Source organism: Diadema antillarum, unplaced genomic scaffold (genome assembly GCF_040938485.1).
Source record: "Diadema antillarum isolate AM-2024a unplaced genomic scaffold, OU_Dant_1.0 seq00000400_RagTag, whole genome shotgun sequence".
Taxonomy (NCBI): Eukaryota; Metazoa; Echinodermata; class Echinoidea; order Diadematoida; family Diadematidae; genus Diadema; species Diadema antillarum.
Window position 1 is genome coordinate 1,595,888 of NW_027271391.1, and position 26,471 is coordinate 1,622,358.

Below are 26,471 nucleotides of genomic sequence, written 5' to 3' on the forward strand. Positions count from 1 at the left end.
TGCATGCTTTCTATGAACACAATGATCCCAGTAGTACTGTCTAGTTTTCCATTAATAAGACAACTGTCAAAACCAAGAATAGATCCTTTGCCAAGAGCTATTTGAAATGAAATGTAAGAAACAAGAGGGATATATGATTATCAAAAAAAAAAATAATAATAAATGCATAAAAATAAATGGGGGGGGGGGGAATAATTCATTATACAAAAATACTGTGACACTTTTTTTTTTCAAGGTGGGAAATGAAACTACAGACATCTCATAATACAAATGTACATTGTATACTATGCAAAGTAGGTCACAATAATACATGTGCAAGCCTGTGACTTGCTTTAAAGGTACGAATTTACATAGTAGATTACCAAACACAAAATCATATGAAAAGTGAAAAGCTACAAAGCTGCAGGAGGATATGAATACCCCCAAAAAATATGCTATCCTATTTTTATACGGCCATTAGGTCATTGTTTATTGGGTCACACACTAAAACTGTGTTCGAGATAAATCAACCATACATCTCAAGGAATAACCGATCAACGACTGATCTGTTCAATATCTTTCTGACGTGTCCTTTAAGTCACTTTTCACCCCCATTATCATGAACGAATGGATGATCATCATCATCTGATTGATTTGCGGGGCTTTTCATTTTATGGGGCTGCTTGAAGGTCACTCCTGATGGGAAGAGTTGACTGCTGAGCCAACATCCCAGAGAGGTGATGATGAGGTATCTGTGGACTTTGTCGCCATGGCGACAATGATCCCTTGTGTAAACAGTAATGTTGGCAGCACAGTGGAAGAAGGGAGGTGAGACTGCCCTCCATGATGGAAGTCATTGGTCTTTGTCAAGCACTGCCATAGCATGGGATGGGCATGATGCCCGCCTCTTGTGATTGTGTGAAAAGATGGGCACCAAAATGCCAGCCTTTTTTGGAGTCCTTTCATAACACCAGGAGCATCAAACATCCTCAAAGAACATCTACAGCAATACTAAAATATATCCAACAGGAAACAAAACAAAAAGCAACAACCAAAACAAAACAAAATCAAACATAAAAATTAAGACATACTTACAATCTGAGCTTAATGCACAACCTACACCGTATGTCAAGATATCACTGGCAGACCCTTATGCTATAGGCCTACATGATGTACATCTACATGGGTATTTCCTGACCATCATTTACATTGTATGATCATATCTTGCAATCCTCATACTGACTATTCTCAGGAAATACCACCTCAAAATACATTCAAAATTACATACAAAGTGATTGTCAATGGTAATGAAAGGGATAATCATACCACTGTTTATACAGCAATCAATCCATGGCTTTTAACCCGTTGAGGATGGTTTGATTTTGCTACAACACGCATTTCCAATAGACACCTGTCCGAGTATACTCGGGACTCATCCTCACGGGATAAGGACTACCATCTCTCCCCAACCAATCCCCCCTCCTAAATTTCTCTTATTGATATATGAAGGAGGCTGTACCCCGGTAAATAGACCAAGTGTTTACCATGGTTTTTTTTTGTTTTTGTTTTTGTTTTACTTTTAGAACAAGCACTCAAAATGATGGCTATTTCTAATAACCAGTGTGAACGTGGAACTGGTCATCTTTTCCATTCCAGCTTAAATCTGTTTGATGCAGTCCACATTAGCGTAAGTGACAACACTCTCATATGCAAACACAAAACATCCAAAATCAATAGATCCCACCAGGGGATGGCATCAGTGGATCCTGGTTACCATGCCGACAATACTGATCCCTTGTGTCAATGCATCCTCATTCTCTCCCCCTTCCCTCCCCCCATTTGTGAGCAGAGAGCTGGGGAAGGCTTGCTTGCTTCCTGACAGATGCTGTCTGCCGATTGAACAAGAATGCCTGCCTGTGTGGATATAGTATAAAGCATTCACATTTGTCATAGTGCATGAGGAGGGTCAGACATACTTTTATGACATTGATATTTCCGGTTTTACAAACAGATCAAGGAGCAAACAAAATGATATTTGGAATTACGAACAGATCCCTCATACAGCTCTACAGTATTCACAGACTATCATCATGGGATCTACATGTACATGTATAGTTTGTAGTACCATTGAATAAGTCCTTGTTACCTTTGGCTGAACTATATTGCATCACTATCTGACCAAAGATGATGTGACAGAAATGTTGATATGGTAATCCTCAGAAATCTGATCTATTGATTTGACTTTCACTGAAGATTTTTTTTTTCCTTCTGGAAATGAAATATAGAATGGTTGTGTGCTGCTATTTCTCACTGCTCTTTGACAGTTTGTTATCATTCTGTTAAAGGAAATTTTCTACTGCTTGCTATCAAAGGACATCAATGATTACCATCGTTTACTGCCTGTTTCCTCAAGCTAAGATTCACAGGAATTTTTGAATCTTTGGCACATAAACAGCCTTCTTGATATGACTTACCAAGTTATCAAGTAATACAATAACTGTTACCAACTGATCTCCTGTACAATCCAGTGCCATAAATACAGCTATGTGTTCTTGTGTATTCGTACTTCCATTACGTTAATTTCTGTCAATGGTTGCATACACATCACCAAACATAATATCTTGTTATGTGCAGGTATTCAGCTTTATAGATGGACTGCACATATCAACTCAGTACTCAAAGTCAATGTGCATCCTTCTTTCTGTATTGAGTCAACGAATGAACAGTATCAATACACAACCTACACTGTACACTTACAGAAACACACAATCTGTACCAGCAACATTTATCTCTCGATCTCCATACGAGGGCCACATCCCGAATATCTCCCAAAGCGCTGCGGAATGAACAGCTGAAGGATATTCTATCTCACAAATCCGCGGCACTTTGCTGATCTTTTTCTCCTTCAGCCACGCTGTTCTCAGATTGATGCCAGTGCAATGTGGCCAATCAAAACCAGGAACTTTCCAGGACACAGCTGTTTAGCCTGATTGATGACTCAAGGAGATTTGCACTCATGTGATCAATTCAACAGCGACACACACACATCTTCAATAATAGCCCTGTTCAGACGAAACCGCACTTTCAGACGAAACCTCACTTTCAAACTTTGCATGTTGTAATAACCTCAGACTCTCGAATTTCAAGTCCCAATTCAAAACAGAACCTGTATACTCACGAAACTGTGTAGCCACAACTGATCTATGTTTAGAATGAGACAATAATGTGAATCACACTATCACTTCCCTGAAGGATCAGAAGTATTATTCTGAATACCAACCCAACAGTGCAAATTTGTAGTTTAAGTTTCATATCTAGATCTTAAAATAATAACGAAATTGCATACGGTATCGGATAAAGCGGTCACTCATCATATCCCAAAACGCAAATCATTAAATGCCTACGTCATATTCCACGTTCACACGAATGCAGTCCACTACTGTAAAAGCCCATCCCATGTTCAAAATGACTTGAATTCAAGTAAAATTAATCAAACAATCCAAACGGTGAACTTTGTTTCAATAGAGAAGAAATCCACTCCAAAATTTGATCAATTTTGTACGAAAGATAAAAACATTTCCTATACAACAGTGCAAAAATGATCAAAATTGGATAGGAAATAAGGAAATTTCAACATTTTTCGGACAACACTTCTCGACTAGTCATTATGTATATTCAAATCAGCGAATTGATGCCATGCTTTCACAATCTATTTACATGTAGTATACAAATACATTGTATGACAAAAATCTTATATTTCAGCTGTATATATAAAACTGTTTCAAAGGTACCAAGCCAGTTATTATACTACAACAGGTTACAGTTGTATACCAAAACAAAATCATATGTATGATTTAAGAAAAGATATAAAAAGCAGATCCTTGTTGTCAAAAGAATGTCAAACATTGGGCATTTTGAATTTTCCAGCAGCCATTTTTGCAATGAAGTCTCCCTTGTGGTCACTATCACAGTATGATAGTGCTAGTGACCAGTCATTACACTTTACGTATGACCGCTCCTTTAAAGCAAAATTATGTGTTGCCATGATCTGTTTGGGTTCACTCTTCCAATTGAAGCCAACTTGAATACCGAGTGATGTTTCCCTATAACTCTATTTTGATCTCACGCCTTCATATCCTGCGCTTAGTTTCCAGTGTGGTTCGAGTACTTTAAGTGCTGTCTCTGGTGCTATTCCTTTAACATACAATTGCTTTACATTGAGCTCCAACAACGACAGTCAGATTAACGCAAGTGATACAAACATACCACTGATCCAACTCCTAGTGTACAGATTTGTGCATCTTCACATCACCGCCAAGTCTGTGGGATTCCACTGGATTTGCACAACAAGAGTGAATACACCAGGCTTCAAAGTGTCAAATACATGTAAGACAAGATTCGACCACAAATCCTTGTTTTTGGATACATGATGAAGGCGAGGGATCAAAATAACACTAAATCCTAAAGCTCTCCAAAATACATTGTAAAATCTTGCATTTGCTTTAAAAAACAGATTTACAGGACCATCTCTATTACTGTTTGAGTATGGTTCATGGGCAGAGATTTCAAAGGCATCACAATGTTTGTGCGTCTCAACCCTTATGCATAGTAACAAAACACCAATATCAAACTGTAAGTTATTGTTTTGATTAGCTTTATGGGCTTGTGTTAGCCAATTGGGAAAAAGCAAATTCCCATCATGAATAGTTTTGAAGCTTATTCTGCACTTTAAGGTCCCCAAGGAAGAATAGGGTTATTCTGAAAATATCACTGAATTTAAGGTATCCTCCGCATCACTTTGATGTACATGATTTTGATATTTTTAAATATTTTATACAAACAAATAAACAGTGAATCTGAGTTTAGCAGTGGACATTCAACACAGGGCCCAACACAAGCTACCCGAACTACAGTAATAAATGTTATAATGTTGAGGTATTAGACCTAGACCAACTGATTTCAGGTTGGGGGTTATTGCTGATGCCACTCTTAACCCGTTGAGGATGGTTTGATTTTGCTACAACATGCATTTCCCATAGACACTTGCCCAAGTATACTCGGGACTCGTCCTCAATGGGTTAAGATAGCACTTACACCAGCACTAGCACCAAACTTAATATCACTCATTGACCTGCTGCTCTTTCTTCAAATCAGAACCAAATTTTCTGAAATTTTGAATGCCAATGTATAGGGATCTACATGTAGCACAAGACAGTGCTAGTATTCTACACTGTACATACCTTCTCTTTGGTATACGGTGTATAGTAGAAAGTCAAGTGGGATATATTCAACCCAAGTGGGTACACATGTATGTCCAGCCTGAGTTTGGGGAGACTTTGAATTGAATGCCATGTAGATGGCTACGCAAGTAATTGCAACCAATATCTGGTGGAAGTCGCCAAGGTCATGTACACAAGCAACCTGTTTGCTTGTCCGCATTTACATACTATGTATACTAGGACACGGGAGTTCGTATCTCCACAAAGCTCATTGGGAACAATGAATACATTACTGTCAGTTTACGATTGCCCTAACCCGGTGTGAAGGTTTAATTGCTAGACTGGACCCTGAGCATTGTAGGTACATCTTGATCATGTATGACTGCGTTTGGCTCATAAATCCAGCATAAATGCAGCACACACACAGCAAAAGAGTCACGCTCAACTGCAGTTGACCATAACCGTTGGGCGTACGCTTCAGTTCACATATTCGCTGGCGCGTAATTCTATTCTAGCAGACCTACCCAAGGCATAGTTTTCAAATGTATCACGGTGGGCTGCGAACTAAGATCAAATCGATAGAAGAATGACCACGACTGATTCCCTTTTAAAAACAAGTCTTGTCTCTAGAAGTCCTTCCTTCCTGGGTTTATCAGGCTTTGGTAAGTCTATCTACTCACATGGCAGGTTTCTTGTCAAATTGCATGCTTGTCATGTATTTAAAGAAAAACAAGTATCTAAACACACACTCTAACAAGGTTGTACTCCAAAAGCAAAACAAAAAAAAAAAATCTAGAGGTTTATTTTCTGAAAAACTAGAAATGTCGCTATGGCGACTGGTATGCCTCCGCCATAATGCATGATTCTCCTAATAGGTCTAGATAGTACATGTGGACAATGTGTGATTACATTTTCACAAAACTGGCAAAATACTGAAATGACAAGTTTGTCACAAATGTGTTGAATGTTCTCCTTCCTTGACCTTGGTTTAATTGCATGAATAGGAGAGCATGTATTTGGGGATTTAAGGACTTTAACTTGACTTTGACCCATTCATACATTTATGCATTGAGTAATTTTCATGGTACCGGTATGGAAAAAAAGTGCAATTTCTGTACTGAATAGTAAATTGTTACCATGTTCATCTGGCCTTTGACCCTAAAATTCATAAGATAATCACTTTCAGGTAGAACATGCATAAATATGCAGTATGTTCCACGATAAATTGAGCCACTTCCGAGATATGGAGGAAAAAGTTAGTTCAGCACTTTCACTTGATCTTTGACCTTTTGACCTTTGAGGCAAAAAAAAAAGAAAAAAAAAACTCTCCAGAGAATTTCTATTAGGTTACACATGCATACACCAAGTGTAAAAAAAAAAAATAATAATCCTGCTGGCATTGCATGAACATGAGGGAAATAGTAAAATTTTGAAGTGTTGCACTTGACCTTTGACCCCTGACCTTTGACCCCATGAACCCTACATTCTCTAGATAATCACTGCCAGTCAGTACATGTATATACTATGTTCCATGAAGATACCTTGAACAATTTTCCAATTTACAGAAAAAAAAAGAAGTTTTAATACTTTTCCTCGACCTTTTGACCTTTGACCTCATGACCCAAACTTTCACCAGAGAATCTAAATTGGGTAATACATGTATGCACTAAGTTTCAAGAAAATATCTTCAGGCATTGCATAGATATGGTGGAAATAGTGAAATTTTATGTATTTGACCTTGACCTTTTGACCTTTGACCTTGAGCACGTGCACCCAAAAGTTGATAGGCACAACTTCACCCCCTAATACACATACATGCCAAGTTTCATTAGGATACCTCAACAGCTTTTGATAGTTACCTTGTCCACAAAATTCATTACGGACGGACGGAAAGACGGACGGACGGACGGAAGGACGGACGGACGGACGGACGGACGGACGGACAACCCGAAAACATAATGCCTCCGGCACCACTTCGTGGCGGAGGCATAAAAAAAAGTTCAGTTGCATTGAATAAGAGCAGTGGCATCAAAGCATGGCTGCAAAGAATAACCCGTAAGCAGATCTGACTTTAAGTAAAACATAATAGCATTATCAAAAGAGCAATGTTACAACATTGTTTTTTTCTCCAAGAGCTGGGGATGAGTTGTAAATCGCTAAGAAGACTCTACTAAAAAAAAAGAAAAAAAAATCAGTTCAAGGAGACATTCGATGCAACATGTCAGAGTACACATACAGTCCTTGTGTGTAATACACTCTCATGTGAAATACTGATAATGTCAGACCGGGGAATAATTTTCAAACTCAAATTTGATTAGCAATTTCAGCTGATGAAAAATATCTTCAGTGATATCCTGTACATTTCTATGTAAGAAAACTGCTACACAAAAGTTAGTTTGTGTAGCAGTGGTGTAAAAATGCATAGCAAATTGCTACGCGATACCAGGAAAATTATTTCCTGCAGACGTGAGATGAAAAACACAACAAAATTGCAATTGCAAGATGGTACATGTGCAAAATGTCAGATACTTTGTACAACCTAGTATCGTACCTGAAAGTGAACGGTTGTACTGGGTATGGCAAACAGTGCATTCAACTCAATACAACTGGTACAAGATTCCACATGAGGTGAAAGATGACATGCTCTGTTCAGTGAGGCAATGCTGTGTTGAATACTGCATCTCAACTTTTGCAGAATGTGTAATCTTGTTTCATTGCATGAAGATAGACCATTCACTATATATTTGTCTTGAGTACACATTGATGTACAACACCGTGCACTGAAGTGGACATGGTCAAAGCCATGGCCTCTGGAAAACAAAAAATCCTTTCCTGGGGCAAGGTGAATAGAAAACTGTCACACTAATAAAGCACCATTTCGAGTTAAGATTGAAGATGACATCATCATGCACTGTCCCAAACTGCTCATGGCACTTGTAAATGATATTGCACGCTAATTTTATGGACTTACAGCAAATGTCACATAATCACCAGTTGACAAATGAGGTATTAAGAATTTTTATTCGGTGTTGTGTAATTGCATACAGTGTATATACAAACATCCCAAAACTTATGTACACTATACACAACTTTGAACTCAGGGATTCTGAGTATCAAATTGCCAAAGACTGGTGCTAAATTGACATACTAGTATGAGTCCTGTATGTGAGCTGTTTCATACCCTCTGAAAGTCTTTTATCCTACAATGAGGACAGTTGTTTGGGACTAGCAGTGAAAACAAAGACCATGCAACAGACATACTTGACAGTTTAATATACAAAATTTGAATCTAAACATACAATGCACGTACATGCACATGGACAGGGATGAATGCTGGTGAATAAATGGTGGTTTTGTAGCTCATCAAAGTGGTGGACAATGGTGATGAGGTGGAACAACATGCAGTGGAATATGAGAAAGGAAAGTGCGAACTATTTGTATATCTTTAAAGTGTACATTTTTATTAAAGCTCCTTTGTATTCTATCCATAAGAAAATGTTTTCTTTGCAAAAGAAATTGCTGTTAAAAACATACAAGAGCTCAGCAGCTGAAACTTTTTTTTTCTCACTGAATTAGACAGCGCTTTAATTTGTTTTTCCTGGATATATATCTTCCAAGTGGTCAGTAATTAAACAAGAGCATTGCACATTCTGACAATCATTTGAATGTTACACGCAAGCAAAGAAGAAAAGTGACCTAATCAGAATCACATTTTTTTTCACTCACTGTATTTGTAATTGGGATCTTTAAACTGTATCAATAAAAAAAAAAGGTCTGTAATTATCTCAAGTGACTGATTTGTGTCAGGTTTAAAATATCAATGGTCCACATGTAAATAAAAGTTTCTATATGATCATGTGTCTGGCGAAAATATGGTTGACCTTTGAAGTACACGTTGTGTACACTCATAGATGCAGAATAAATGTGGGATACATCCAGTCTCTGAACTGCCCTGTTGACTGCCAATGAATACTGTAAAAGTGGAAATTTTCGCATTGTTTAAATTTTCTCGCATTTCACGCAATCCGAAATCAGCGCGAAAAATAAAGGCACGCGAATATTTTTGCTTGCCATATGTTCCAGTAGTTGATGTCTGGATTCCGCAGAATTAATAATACGCGAAACTCTTCTTACCCGGTCGAGCGTGAAAAATTAGTCGCATGAAAATATCCACTTTTACAGTAGTTGTGATATGAAGGAATGGGAATAGGGATACAAGCAATCTGAATGATGCAATAATGCTTTTGATAACTGCTTCAAATACGTAGCAACATGGACGAGCAGAAATACAATGTAATCTATAATTCAAAAGCTAAATATTTACATATCACATGCTATATAACGGGAAGAAAATGCATTCACACATACAATGTACACAGAACAAAAATAACTTAATAAAGTAAAATTATCAAGCATTTGCTGACTGTAGGGCATTACTGATACAAACCTCTGCAGGTTTGCATCAAGTGGCTTTTACAAACACCACACTAATTTAACAAAGTTTGTCACAGACAAGACTTACAATACAAAACACACAGTCATCACTTTTAAAAAACTGGTTTTAACACATGGAGCAGAAAGTTTTTCAATGAATACTATGACACACATACTCAATTATAAAAAAAAATCTAGAATTACAGACGGATTTTGGTATTTTAATGACAGTGTATATGGCCTTGGCATAAATACAGGTTTCATTTTTAAGTCGAGGAGTAATAAAACTTGGCAGGAAAGCAAGAAAATAATGATTTTCTCATGTTCCATTTTGCAATTATCTTGCTTCGAAAGCATCTTTTGTTTAATAGTAGTCTTCTAATGGTGGATGAGAGAGGAAGAAAGCTCTCTTCCCACAATGCTTTGCAAGAAGAGGCAATCACTGGTAACAGGCCGCCCTGTCCGAGCAGCTTTGGATATAACTACAGGTAATCTTTATCAAGCTGAAAATTCCCTACCCACGATGCTTTGCAAGGAGGGATTCCATCAATGGTAAAAGGTCGCCCTCACTGCACAGCTGGAAATATTTGCTGGTAGTTATTTTAGATGCTTCAGTATCATAATCTGTCATATGATGCACTGAATCTAATAATAGACCTTGCATCATTTTGAAAATGGTGTCACTGATGGTTTACTGAGAAAACTTCGCTTGGTCAGGGAGTCATCATCCATGGAAAAAAAACAATGTAACAGCAACAGCCTCTCCCCATAATGAGAATGCACAACATGAACCGTGGTCTGTGACTATTCCAACCATGAAATGAGACATGAAAAATTGACTACTGGTTACAAGTTTGTTTTTATTTTGTTTTTATAGTGAGATGATTGCATTTTTGCATCGTATTCAAATTTTTCTATGTTAGGTACAATATGTACGTGTAGCGCAATATGAGGTGCTGTGCCTCTATTATAATACCTACAGTATACAATAAAGTAGTTTTACAGTGCATAGCTGAGAGTAAGTCTTCAAGCCATTAATGTGAGGGCTAACAAAATGCAGCAGAGCATTCTACACAGGTGAACCGAATTGTCATGTGATGATGGGGATGTTTATGGCAAGAAGTATACATCTTTTTTCCCCCAACCCTTTCTGGTGATATACATTTTGTAGGAGGTGTGAACACAAACAGACATGCAAAGTTCAGATGCGACTGGACGGTGGAACGAGGTATGATGAGTGGGGTGCTTCACATTGGGCGATCCATGCACAAAGAAGGATGACTTCAAAACTTACCCTTTCCACCTACGAAAGTTCTCTATGGTAATCTCCCACTTCAACCTATGATTCCTTTGGTCAAAGAGAGACAATACAGAGATCGACGGAGGCAATGGGTTAGCAGCAGGTTTGCTTTGCTGGGGTCATGAACACTGTGCAATATCTGAGAGGGAGGACTGATTTGAATGCATAATGGTGACTGGCAGAGTTATGCATGAAATCCACACTGCTTGGGACAACAAAATCCACAAACAATGATGATAAGCAAAGCCTTTGAATAATTAGTATAAAAAACATTCAATCATTCAATCATTTTCACGACAAACATCTATTGTACTTTTATAACCAACATTCAACACCATCACTTCAATAATGATAAATGAAATACAGTGTCTACTGTACATTTATTTTGTTCAACAATCAACAATCACAGACATCGAACTACAGGTATACAGTACATTGTACAGTATGTACCTGGTACATGTACATTGTACAATGTACATTATGCACACTTTCACTACTGGGGAACAAGAATTTCACACCACTTTTAAATTCTTTTTATATCTAATTCTTATCTATATCCTTCTTGAATGAGAGGATCTAGTTTCCTTCAAATAATTTTGAAAACGGCAACATCACAAGGTGTCGTACTGTACACATAAGAAGTAAAGAGGGTGGCACATGGAATAAAAACAACAGATTGTCCTATTAACTCCTGAACAGATTGTCCAATTATCATCAAACATTCACATAATGTTTTTCCTAAGAGTAATCTTTCTGCATTTGCTGAATACAACCATACAATGTACATACAGCGGTAGGAAAATTATCCTTCGTAGTTCAAAGGCTTTGGTGACAGGGAAATAGGTACACTGTACAAGGTGCACAACCATCCCCAACTATCATTATAAATGAATTGCCAATATTACAATCTGAACACTTGCCTACATTTATGCAATGCTTGTTTCAAATAAAAGACAAAACATTCCAGAGGCTAACTGTACAACAACAAATCTAATCAATACTACAGTCTATCTTTTCCCTTTTCTACACTCGACAAGTAAACCTCATTGTTTGCATTTCCGAGGTTCACTACTCTGGGCCATAAACAGGCCGGATGGAACTTGTGTTAACACACTTCAATCTCTTTTGTTAAACACAATTTGAAGTATGCTATCTATGTCTGTGTAGTATAATCACTCTGGGTTCTGCCAACACCCTATACAAGTCCCTATGTAGCGTGTCCACCCCCAATCACCAACCTCCACCTACATGTAGGCCCTACACCCTATAATTCACAACATAACAAGGTTCTGTATCTTCACATTGTATCTGCCCACACAGAGACAAATACATGGTGTTGAGGGGTGCATAACATCTATGGACATAATCTACAAATATCAAGTGCACATTCTACAAAAATATGTGTGCATTAAACCACAAAATACAATTGTAGCTTTAGACAATCACCAGAATGAATTTAAAAAGAAATCTATATCTCCTTGAGTGCACAAAAGAAGTCTAGATGGACAAAAGTTATTTTAAAGTCACAATCAATATTCAATCAGTCATTAATTCATAAGATTTTACTGTGTTTTGTAGACTATCAATAACACTATTAGAAGCAGTGGCAGCATTTTAAATCTTGCTGAATGCTCTGTCCTGTTTCTAGAAATGATTCAAAATGGTATTGCTAAATGTGAGCTTCCACTGGAATTTGAGGCAGTGATTGCAAAACTATGATAATATATTTTCCCCCCTTCATATTAGGTAGGGTTCTGGAAAAATGAAAAAAAACAACAACAACAACAACAAAAAACTAAGATGTGAGCATTATTTCCTCATGATGTACTGTGTAATTTAATCACAGAGTAATTATTTTCTTGCAAATAATCATGAAAAAAACACACCACAACAGATCTACATTGTTCCTTTAAGGTGGATGACCTGAGGGGAGAAAGAAGTAAAAGACAAGTGCAGTAGGGCCTTTAATTTCAAAGGTCATTGCACTTGCAGCCATCAGGTAATGACGTTCGCAGCCTACACTGACACCTCTGGTTGAAATTAACACTTGCCTCCCATCAGTTAGATTCATGCACCAGCCTTTATCTTCCTACAGACAGGAACTTGTGCGATGTACTTTACAGTGTACAATGTATGTGTACAATGTATACAAGGAGGTCCTTGCTGGTACGCCTTTAATGACAGACCACCATATGCAATCTACAGTTTACAGTCTACAGCATGCGGTGTGAAATGGGGCCTTGGAGATACAAGAATACCACCCCGGTGTTAATCATTTGATACCAACTGACAACTGTATGGCAAGGTTTTACTCTTATTACACAATCATGTGCCCAAAAAGAATGTATCGTGCACATCATGAGTACAAGCTCATACATTAAACACAAAAACAACAAAAGGACTTGCTTTTAAAGAGTAAATTGAAAGCAAGAGCTCTTATACAGGATGTTAATGAGTGAAAATATCTTTAGCTATTAAATTGGATATATTGCTGTATCCACCATTCTCATCATCACATTCCTCATCATCCTTGTAATTGTCATTACTTACTTGTATCATATTCATAGCCACCTGTCAGATCAATTCATCATTTATATGAATACATTAAAAAACACAAATCACCCCAATAATCATGATCATTGCTTTACTGTGAAAATGTAAAACTTTACTCTTTATTGCCATCATGTTTGCCAACATACGACAATGTTACCATTCTGCTCCCAAGACCAAACCACATTAAAGGTTGGAGTGCCATTTTGCATGATTTAATCCCAGAGCTACTTTTTGTACACTTGTACACGTACACTGTATGAACAGTCAAACTACACATGAACCATGATGTGTTTAATACATTTTGTATGTAGTTTGACATCGTGAAATGGTGCCATAGTTAAAGTACTACAAATGTACAGTGTACGTCAATCTGAGGTACATGTACATTGTACATGTACCAGCATTGTACAGATATCACACAGTCATGCATAAAGTCAGATTCGGTGGGCATTTACAATTGATCTTCTCTTTACTATTAATACATTACAGTGTATATCATTCCTTGCTACGGTCTAATAATGCTTTAAAAAAATGCCAACTGACAATGTGGAGGCTCATTTTCCACTAAACCAATTACACACCCCACACCCTTCATTGTCACTTCTCTCAGAGGTCAAGCCCACTGCCTGCAACATGAATTGCAAAATCCTAATACTGGAGAAATGTTTCCAGTCTATTTCTGACTGACAAGCACACTACAATGGATTACGATCCCTGCTATTTATTAGATGTCAACGATGAGATCATTAGTCCTGCATACAATAGTTCCATGTGCAGCTAAGCGATCATGTAGAATTAGCATATTTTGCTAAGATGAAAAATATTGTGGTTTGCTGAACCAACTTGTAAATTCATATCCCAAGTGCACTTTAGCAAGCACTTTCCAAGTATTTTCATCCATGCACTACAAAAGCCAGCAAATATTTGCATGCCTAATTTTACTACAGAATATTCAATTCTCATTTTATGCAGTGAGTTAGTACAACTATGCATGGATATATACTACTAACAGAAAAACCTAGGTACAGAAACAAGAAGAAACAATAAAAAAAGAAAAATATATCAATGTATGCTCTGCTGCAATCTGAGGATTTTCACACTCTTGACACACCTGTTTTCTTTTTTTTTAATCACTTTGTAGTGATTTCCATTTTAGTATCGATGTCTTCCTACTATAGACATACTTTTAAGCATAGATTTAAAGGTTGTAATTGATGATGAATTTTAAAACATGCAGCATCATCACCATTTTTATTACCACCATCATCTATCAAATATCATTATCAACTAAAGTGTACCATCCAAACTATAATCAATTTCCTCACAATCTTTGTTTCCATCAATATCACAGCTCTTCCTTATCTCATCCTTAAATTCATTTCAACTGATACCACCATCTTTAAATACCACCTAAACCATCATCACCATCATCATCTCAATCAACATCTTCCCCATTCTCATTCACATTATCTTTATCAGTTTTGCTACCTACAATATCATGATTCATCAACATCATCCAAGCAACTTCGTTATAATTGCATAAATTTTATTTTTTTAATACCATATCTTCATCATAATTATCACCGCTGTCATCAAGTTCCTCAAACATCCCCATTATCATAATCATCATCATCGTTATCATCATCATCAACATCATCATCATCATCTTCATCATCATCACCATCATCATCTTCATCATCATCATCTTCATCATCATCACTATAATCTTCTTCATTGTTACATTCATCATCTTCATCACCTTAATCATCATCAAATCATTATCTTCATCATTATCATCATCACCACTATCACCACTTTCATCATCATCATCTCAACAAGTTCATCCTGATCACCATCATCTTCATCACTGGCCCAAAGAAGATAAAATTCCAATACCTGGATGGGTGCCGTGCTCGGTGTTTGCCTCTGGAAACGCTGTCTCTTCTCTCTGATGTCAACTTCTTCCATCGCTATGGAAACGGGAAGCACATCAAGATGTCATTGAAGAAAGATAATTCCTATCTGCAAGGTGAAATGAGAAGGAGAAGAGACAGTGAATATGAAAGGCCATTATACTCTACATTATATCAAATTCAATGCAACATTATTTCAAATTGACATGCAATGAAAAAAAAAATCTCCAACTTTTAAGACTGACACAGAACCTGTGCCCTGTAAAAGACAACAAACAAATGGATAATCACACCAACAATCATTTTTTTTTAAATTCTCTGAATCACATTCGAAATGCATATGTCTGCTTTCAGCTTCTACAGTGCTGTACCAGCAAACTCCTATTAAAAGACTTCACTATCTGGTACACATACCACCTTCTTGGTAGTGTACATTGTTCACTAGCTTTCTGATCTGTACAGGGGCCTACAAGTACCTGCAAAACTGAATGCACTTTAGTAATCAATTTGGCTTTCAACCTCTAAACTCAATACAGCTGTTTACATTATCCCATGCCCAGGACAGAGTCAATGAAAACTAGAACCGGAATTTGTCAACACTGACAAATTAGGTGATCCGATCTGTTCGGAAATCAACTGTTTGAGTCTCCTGATCCCAATAGGCATAACCATACCGGTTTCATCTGTGTTTAGTGGACATTGGCCGTGTGATGTTTGGATTCTCATTTAGAAAAGGAAGTCAGATCTGCCATCTATGGTACACAATTACGTGTACACTAACGAAGATACAGAATGAAGTATATTTGACCTTTGACCCCACTTTCCACGGACAAGATGACATCTGAGCAAAAAGTGGTTATTTTGTGAAATGATCCATGAAACATGGTCTTTACGTGTACAAAATATGGGAAAGAAAGAACATGTACTCACCAAGATACAGGAACATAATTAAGATACATTTATGACCTTTGACCCTAATTTACATACCCAAGATGGCGTCCGATCAAGTAGTTGTTATTTTATGAAATAATGTATGAGACATGACCTAAACATGCGCAAAATATGGTGGTGATAGGGTATGTTTTTCTTGAGTTATTGCAAAGAAAATTGCAAAAAGAAAGGAATATGAAAATACATCGAAGATAAGCTTTAATTTCAACCAAGTTTTTGGACGTGATCCCGACAACGTATGAAAAATTGAAGGTCACACTCACGATAGCCCAAAGTCTCAGCTACAACATATCAAAATCTTGGAGAAATTCACGGAAGCATAAGTGAGCTAGTGCTCGATAAAAATAGTAATGTCAATTTTCATTTCCATAAAAACTGCACTCCCATAGAGATTACACGTAAACTGGTCAAATTTGACAAGGTTACTTTCAATCCATTTTTACGAGGTGATGCCGTCATCCAATTAACATTATGTTTATATATTTTGAAAGAACATTTCATAAGCTACAACATATTGAAATTTGGGTGAAAATTGGCAAAGGATAAGTGAGATACGCTCGAGTGAACTTGAAATTTGATGACGTCATTTTGAAAATTTACTTTTTTTACTTTATTAAGAAATTTGATATCTTTTAATCATTTTTTCAGCATAGCCAACCCATGAAATAACATGTACAACTCATCAGCTTTCAGAATATGTCAAGAAAATTGGGGGTCACTGTCTATCCTGACGAGTAAAATCCGATTTAAAATTGGCGGTTTTTTTGGCATAGTTGCACTGTGTATCCCCATTGACGCACGCGCGGAATTTTGAATTTGCCGGGCCCGTATGACGTGAAACTTGGTAGAAATATTCCTTGACAATTTGGACATCCGATCCGTGTAAAAAAACTGGAAATTTCTATTGCATATGAGCTCTGTGTGCGAATATGTGCGTGTGCGTACGCGTCCGTCCAATTTTTTCAATTTTTCAAAAAATGCTCCAAATGGTCTGAAACGTGTGCAAAAAAATTTTGAGCTCGATTTGAGCATACAAATATTTCAACGCGCGCATACGCGCGCGTTCTTAGATAAATATGAATTTTGACAATATGAGTAGAATTCGCTTGACTTAAAATATATGTGACGTAAATTTCATTGAAGAATTCTATTCTGTTAATGAGATATGGATGAAAATGTGTTTTCATATAATGACGTCATAGTGACGTCACGGTCGACTGATCACTATGATTTTATAAAATTTTTCGTCTTTGGGACATGATACATATATGGTATGAGTTTGAAATTGATACTGTGAGAACTTTCTGAGTACGTAGATACACAACTTTTGTCCAGAAATAAAGAAAGAAGAAGAAGAAGAACTAGAACCGGAATTTGTCAACACTGACAAATTAGGTGATCCGATCTCTTCGAAAATCAATGATTTGAGTCCTGATCCAAATATTCATGACCATACAGGTTTCATCTATGTTGACGGGACATTGGCCGTGTGATGTTTGGATTCTCATTTAGAAAAGGGAGTGAGACCTGCCATCTTTGGTACCGAATTCCGTATACACTAAAGGAAATACAGAATGAAGTATATTTGACCTTTGACCTCACTTTGCACACCCAAGATGGCGTCTAAGCAAAAAGTGATAATTTTATGAAATGATTCTTGTAACATGGTCTTTGCTTGTACAAAATATGGGAAAGATAGGAAATGTATTCACCAAGATACAGGATGAAACATTTATGACCTTTGACCCTAATTTACATACCCAAGATGGTGTCTGATCAAGTAGTTGTTATTTTATGAAATAATGTACGTGACATGAACTAAACATGTGCAAAATATTGGGCTGATAGACCTTGTTTTTCTTGAGTTATTGCAAAGAAAGTTGCAAAAAGAAAGGAATATCTCAATACATCGAAGATAAGCTTTAATTTCAACCAAGTTTTTGGACGTGATCCCGACATCGGATGAAAAAATGAAGGTCACATTCACGATAGCCCAAAGTCTCAGCTACAACATATTAAAATCTGGGAGAAATTCACAGAAGCATAAGTGAGCTAGTGCTCGAAAAAGAGAGTCATGTCAATTTTCACTGCCAGAAAAACTGCTCTCCCATAGAGATAACACGTAAACTGGTCAAATTTGACAATATTACTTTCAATCCATTTTTACGAGGTGATGCCGTCATCCAATCAAAATGTTGTAATTATATTAATGAAAGATCATATAATAAGCTACAACATAATTAAATCTGGGTGTAAATTGGCAAAGGATAAGTGAGATACGCTCGAGTGAACTTGAAATTTGATGACGTCATTTTGAAAATTTACTTTTTTTACTTTATTAAGCAATTTGATATCTTTTAATCATTTTGTCAGCATCGCCAACCCATGAAATGACATGTACAACTCATCAGCTTTCAGAATATGTAAAGAAAATGTGGGGTCATTGTCCATCCTGACGAGTGAAATGGGATTCAAAATTGGCGGTTTTTTTGCATTGTTGCACTGTATATCGCCATTGACGCGCGCGCGGAATTTCAACTTTGACGGGCCTGTGTGACGTCATATTGAGTCGGATTGACTTGAAACTTGGTAGAAATATTCCTTGACATTTCAGGCATCCGATAAGTGTGAAAAAACGGGAAATTTCTATTGCGTATGAGCTGTGCGTGCGTATATGTGCACGCGCGTACGCGCCCGTCCATTTTTTTCAATTTTTCAAAAAATGCTCCAAATGGTCTGAAACGTGTGCAAAAAAAATTTGAGCTCGATTTGAGCATACAAATATTTCAACGCGCGCGTACGCGCACATTTTAAAAGAAAATATGAATTTTGATTATATGAGTAGAATGCGCTTGACTTGAAATATATGTGACGTAAATTTCATTGAAAATTTTCATTCCATTAAAGAGATATGATTGAGAATGTGTTTTCATATAATGACGTCATAGTGACGTCACGGTCGACTAATCACTATGATTTTATTAGGAGGATCGTCTTTGGGACATGATACATGTATGGTATAATTTTGACATTGATAGGAAGAGGACTTTCCGAGATTACCTCTACACAACTTTTGCGGAGAAAGAAGAAGAAAAAGAAGAAGAACAAAGAATCAGTACAGATACAGAAGGTGATCCGAGAGGATACTCGGATCACCTAACAAAGAATCCGTACAGATACAGAAGGTGATCCGAGAGGATACTCGGATCACCTAATAAAACACACACACACACACACACACAAAACCCCACTTCATTTTGCAATTGGCAAGCTACTAACATCAAACACACATTGTTGACAAAACTACAAATAATCAAACAATGAAAATCCTTCTGAACACCTTCAAGGGAACAGATAGAGCAGTACAATGTAGATAATAACACATATCACACAATGTGGAACGTGCTGCAAAATACAATGTAATGTTGTACTACAGTAGATACCATGTCATTTTTATTATTTTGTTTGTTTGGTTGGTTGTTTGTTTGATTGTTGTTGTTGTTGGGTTGTTGTTGTTGTTGTGTGTGTTTTTTTTTTTTTGGGGGGGGGGAACCATTTCAATGTGAACGAAGTGCAGAAGTGTGATTTTATAAAATCAGGCAGTCACTCATCTGTCAATGCTGGTGATTGTAGTTCATCACACTGGTACAGATGCACTTAAAAAACTGTGGACTAATTAACCCTCCCAGCCATTCAGAATATGGCATGTTGTGTCGACACTCCAAATTTTAATTAGGACTTCAGCGGGAGGTCTGGTAAGAGGCCAAATCTCTACAAAGTACACGTTTGCATCTTGATGACAACAGTGGTGTATAATGGATTCTGATACAAAATCTACTCCAAACGTGAAATATTTGGTTGTTGTCAAGTGCGCTGTACTTACCAAGAGGCAAAATATTTCAATATTTAATACTGAAAAATAGAACTGAAGGCAATCTAAAGCAATCTACGATAAGAGTGTGATTTAAAGACTAATGACGTGACTACGCACTCATCCAGCTGCTTATCATCAAATATCATGTGCAAGGTATAGTCAAAACAAAATTTTGGGGAATCTTTGTCCACAATAGAGCTGTTCTCATTGCAAAACTTTCAAAATTTGGGTTGCCAACAGGGTCGCATGTTTTTGATTTAGGATTCTCATGGTAAAAAAAAAACCTTTTTGGGTTATGAATAGCATGCTTCAGTAGTCTACATCTCAAGGGAAATTCAATATATGTACCGCAGAGTGCCACAGCATGGTAAAAAATACAAAGAGCAGCACATGCAGTGTATTGTGGGATATCTTGAAATTTTTTGCAGTCACCATTCTCACTGCACAACTTTGTGTCTTTTTGCAAAAAATCACACTAGTTTGTGCAATTCGCATCACGACCCAAATCACACAAAAATCATGATACTTCTGTTCTTACTGTAAAAAAAATTAACATTTGGGCGATCAGGATCGTGACCTGCAAAAATGTGATACTTTGCATGCAATGAAAAAGGCACTGGTGTGACATTTGGATCAAAATTCTTACAACAATCAAAATCTCCTTTTCCTCATCTAGCTTCAGACACAATACTCTATGAACACACAGCAAACTCTACTGGAGTAGGCACCCTGGGATCTTCTCCTACACTGTTTACTTCCCTAAGCAGCCGACACTGATGATAATTTGTTCTTTCAACACGGCCCTGTTGACCGTAGGACGGTGGCAAAATGCACGACGAAACATTCGAGAGGGAGAGGCACCATGGAAGCAGGCGTCCCGACACAGAAGTAAACTTGTTATCTGGGACAGCCCCCTCCCTGATGCATTTGGAAGGCATGCCCTGAAATTGTAATGCACTCATAAAAGACCCTCCATTTTAATTCCCCATACAGTTAACCCTGTATTCTCCTCCACCCGACCACCATGAATAAAGTTAATAATGGCATGATGCCAAGGAGGAGGGTGCCTCTTGGGGTAATGCCTGTTCCTCATAATTCCATTCACCATGCACTTCATGGAATTTGAAACCTGTTAAGATGCACATTTTTAATGTACCTACTGTACAATCAGGAATGCATTGAAGGCTCACATGGGATGGTTGTTGTTGCTGCTTTTTTCTTATCATTTTAATACTGTGGTTGCAAATGGGATACAGAAAAATCATTTGTTGACAAAAATGTATGGGGGGAGGGGCAATGATTAATTGGAAGAGGGTAAAGTACTTACAAACACATACAACATACAATTATGGTTTGGACAAAAACTAAGTTCAATAATACAGGCAATTTTTAAAAATCACTTATCTTTATAGAAATGTGTATATACTTCTCTGCCTATCTGATCAAGTTAGAACTAGAAAATGTTGCCATCATCATTAATACTACATGCAGTTTTGTTAAACTTTGTACATATTACTGTAGTAGTACAATGTACATAGTAGTAGTAGTAGTAGTACAGTAGTAGTAGTAGTAGTAGTTAGTATAGTGGAAGGTGCTCTCGTAAATTAAAATATCATCATTTATTAGTTATGAATGCTACCTCATTGGGTTGATCACTGAATTTTATGTATAGGCCTTACACACAAGATAAAGGATTTAATTGAAGAACGCTCTATATTATATGTACATTAACAACACACACAAAAGAAGAGTACTGTAAAACGAGAAATGTTCGTGTGCATTTTAATTTCGCGAATTTCGCGAGCGCCAAGATTCGTGAAATTAAGATGCACACAAAATTTCTTATCTACACTATATGCATTGAACGCAAGAGGCAATTCGTGAAAATTTCTTGCCACGAAAAAGGCCGTCGGTTCCAATTCACGAAAATTTCGTGCCGCGAATATATCATGTTTTACAGTAATACCAACAACGGTAATTCGTCAATGTTGCTGGGTATTGAAATTCACAAAGTTCCTAGTTTCTGGGTATTGAAATTCACGACTAGTTTCTGGGTATTGAAATTCACGACTAGTTTCTGGAGACCTCAATAATGAGCATTTACTGCTGAATCTTTGATTAGCAATTATACCTTTATTTAAATAAATTGCATTAGCTGCATCATCTAATTCTGCATCAAAAATTAACTCCTGAATGTTTATTATCAACAACATGCAGAGTGAATTGTCAAAATTGAAATTCCAGACAGACAGTGTACTGCTGCAACTATAAAACGTTTGGTGTCCAACCTCAAGGCTGTATGCAATATAATGTATTACCAAGAAATATAGACATATGAAATTATCCTCAAATCTTAAAATAATAATAATATTTCTAGAAAGAATATGGATACACTTGACTAAATCAAGCACTAACACTTAAAAAAAAACCTTATGACCTTTGTAGAAACACAATTTACTTAAACTGCCATTGGAATGTATGATAAATGAAAATTCACATTATTTGAGGAATTCTTCAAAACTTAATATGTTATGTCTCCCTGTCAAACAGAGCTTAAAAAAAAACCCTAGGAAACATTTGAAGGGCCTTTTGATTGTTTCCACAGGAAACTGATACATGTATTTCAGAACCATGCCACATTTCCATTTACCGGTATTGTAAAAGTTCACAGCGTATACATGTGACTCTGCATCTCATAACTAACAAAAAGTCGTAAGACATGAATTTTGGTTAAGAGCAGACTTTAAGCTTTAAAATGATGTAGAACTCAATTCAATCTAAATCTAATTTCAAATTTAAATATTGGAAAGCAAGCACACACTCTGGAAAAGTGTGTACTGAGAAAAGAGGGTCTGAAGATCAAGCACTAATCTTACCAAGCCTTGGTCTGTGCAATAAATGGGACGAAAAAAACAGGATGTCAAACTCCGTGGCAACAATGAAGGGATAATCAGATTAAGCTGAAAGTGAGCATGCTCTATCAGTACATTGTATCCATGACCATGGTAGCTCCATGCCATGACTAACACCAACTTTCAAAACAGTATCATCATCCTTTCAAAAGTTGAAGAGTGTGGGTTTAAGAAATGAAGGGGGGGGGGGGCTCTGAGACAAACTGAATGCACTATTCTTTTTTTAAAAGTGTCCTAAAAAAACTGCTAAAAGAACACAATTTCAGATCTGTTTTATGATCCCAAAATATAGAAAAATGGAAAAGAAGAATTGCTCTTTCAGAAACATAAAAAATATGAGATTTACCATGAAAAATAAAATAAGAAAAGCTTACAACTGTCTAGGTTGTGACCTCTCTCACCTATTTTGAGTATTTACATGAAATCAGGGCATGCAATAATTTTTTGTGATGCACAGTCACATAATACTCATTCAACTGTTTTCTCAAATAGGAAGACTAAGCTCAGAGGTCACATTTTAAAATAGAGCTCATGATCTTTACTAAATTTTGACTTGGCAGTTAGTCTTTCATTGATGAAGATTTTCTGGCAAACCCATATAGAAGAAGCCCTTTACCTGTCCTATCTCCATTCCTGATGTTCAGGAAGGGTACTATTAAATACACTGTATGTGCTGAGATTCACAAAGCACTTGCAATACGATTAGGATTGTGGTGTAAGAAAATACAGTTGTATGAGGAGCCAAGTGTTACAAATCAGTCATTAAAAACCCGGTAAAGATGAGTCCCGAGTATACTTGCAGAGACTCCAACCCCAAGCACCTTCTGATCTGGAGATTCTCCCGCCTGAAACCCCTAGCAAACAGGAGACTCCAACTTGATGTGCTCGAAGCGCTAAGTTCCTTGTTGCCGGGGTCCAGCTCTAGGGTTCTAGATGTTATTTCATGCTATCTATAAAGGCTTATTTTTCAACATACGATGACACAAAGTAAGAAATCATTTCAAGCGGGAGAAATTAAATCTCAAGCGGGAGAACAGGAGATTTTGCAAAAATGGGCTTTCGGCAGGAGATCTCCCGTCGAAAGCGGGAGAGTTGGAGTCTCTGTACTTGTGAAGGTGTCTATGGGAAATGCATGTTATAGCAAAATCAGCCCGTCCACAGCGGGTTATCAAGCTTGCAGCAAATTCAGCAATTGTTCGAGTATTCATAACCTGTCTTCTTTCAGCACAACATTTGAATTCCTAACATTGGATCAAATGGGTAATTTGCATTCGTATGCAGATCAGTTGCGTGGGCTGTTTGCAATATATACGCACCATGAAGAGTTCTCCTGTATACCATCCTTTCACTGTGGAACACACTATAAATACAAAGTGTTACTTTTCAAAGTTACTACTTCTAGAGCCATCTAGTAAAATAGTACCCATGCTTACATGTGACTAATAAAAGGCCTGCAATAAAGGCAACTGTAGGTACAGAGTACATGTATATCAACAGAGAAACATGTGGAAATCCTAGAGCTTGGTGTTCTATATTTTTCTTCAACTGACCGGTTGATTAATCTTTATCAAAGTGTACATAGCACACTTCACTGTTTACATTGACTGTAATTGAGTAAATTAAAAGGGGAAGTCTACCCTAAAAAATAATGTACCAAAGTGTGATTAGATGCAGAAAAAATAGAGGAACAGGACAGTGAAAGTTTGAGCAAATTCTGATCAAACCTGAGAAAGTAATTATTTTTTGAAGCTGTGATCAGTCACATAAATTGGCAATTTTGTGATGCTGCAAGCAAGCTCTAGTTCTGGTCAAACAAACTTCTATTTTTTTTTTTGAAGGGCAGATTACCCATGAAAACAAAATAAATGCATGGTAGCAGCTTCATTGGATGCTATAAACCGGACATACACTAGGATGTTTTGAAGTTTCAATTCTCACACCTTTTACAGTATTAATGGCACAGTGATACTGCAGTTGTACATGTATAAAATGTACATGGCATATTTTGGGTGCATTTTCATTTTTGCAAAAAGTGAACAACTTGCAAAGATATTGTCTCCCCTAATCCAAATGCTCTGTGTTCTCCAAGGTGGGAAATCACAAACTTTTAAGTCCTGAAAAGGGAAATAACAGAGCTGATTTCTCATTACATCATTGTGGTCGTCAATCACAAAATAAACCGTCAGAATTTGTAACATCCACATATGAATAACAAATAAATACGGCGATGTTTCATCTGATACTTCACAAGTCTCCAACTAAGGAGCTAGAAGTTGCGTCATTTCATCGGTGGTTTTTCGAATAATACAGTATTCATCGCATAATCGGGCATCTGATAATCGGGATCCTATCTTAAATGATATACGCTTCCCAGAAACATTTCCAACGCACGTTATTTTCACTGGATAATCGGGCGGGGACCTCTGATAAACGGGACAATTTTTCTTCAAGCGATCTTTGATTTTGATAATATTTTACACAAAAAATCTACCAAAATACCACAACAATATTTAAAAGATTCCGTATCAGTTGTCGTTTACAACAAACTTACAAAGCAAGCTTCGGATTGGTGTGTTTTGACCTCCGTCCATCCAGTACATCTACATGCATAGCCACGAAAGCGCCGTGTATAAGTATCCATGCCATTGCAAAGCGCATGCCTTCGCGAACATTCTTCTCCCCTACATATTAAGCAAAGCCATGTGCTCGCTTGCAATTCCTACTCGACTCACATCCAATAAAAAACATGCCTCTCTCATACAGCCCAGGCTGTGTGCGTTGTTTAATCTCAGTCATACACTCTGAGGGCAAAGTCCATTGTTATCGCGCGCCTTCGTATCTTGTTATCTACTGTCTTTGGTTTCAACTTTCAATACAGCTGTACACTGTGATCTGTGTGTACGTCACAATCTTCCTCAGTTGTGACTGGGCAAAAGTTATGTGATTGAAATGGGCTATGAACAGTTACGTATTCAGTGAAATGGGGGAGAGAGTGGGAGGGAGAGCGTGAAAGATGAGAAGGGTTCAATGTATGTGCGAATACGTAACGTTTTATGAATCTAGACAATGAGCTGACATTGATTACGTGTACACGCGTGTTTGACAGAAGAATCGAACCCGGTCGCGATTACTCTACATCATTGCGAGAATGCAGGGAGAGCTGGAGGGTCGCGCCGAGGGGTAGCGTGTTGTGTATTCATGTACATGTACAGTACGTCAGTATGCATGTGTGTGTGTGTGTGTGTGTGTGTGTGCGCACTACATGTACATGTCGTATGCCGTTAGTGTATGGTGAGTACTCATCGCGAAATCGGGCACCTCGCTTAAAGGGGCCGT

At 37.2% G+C, this 26,471-nt stretch overlaps 1 protein-coding gene across 1 annotated transcript in view; it reads right to left on the reverse strand.

Moving 5' to 3' along the window:
- The window catches only part of LOC139732131 (oxysterol-binding protein-related protein 6-like), a 134,355-nt gene that overhangs the window by 95,584 nt on the left and 12,300 nt on the right, over positions 1-26,471 (reverse strand). Inside the window, exons 2-3 of the mRNA XM_071643004.1 lie at positions 15,382-15,507; positions 10,927-10,980 (exon numbers count right to left, since the gene is read on the reverse strand). The gene's annotated coding sequence lies outside the window, so the exon portion shown is untranslated. The remainder of the gene's footprint in view (positions 1-10,926; positions 10,981-15,381; positions 15,508-26,471) is intronic.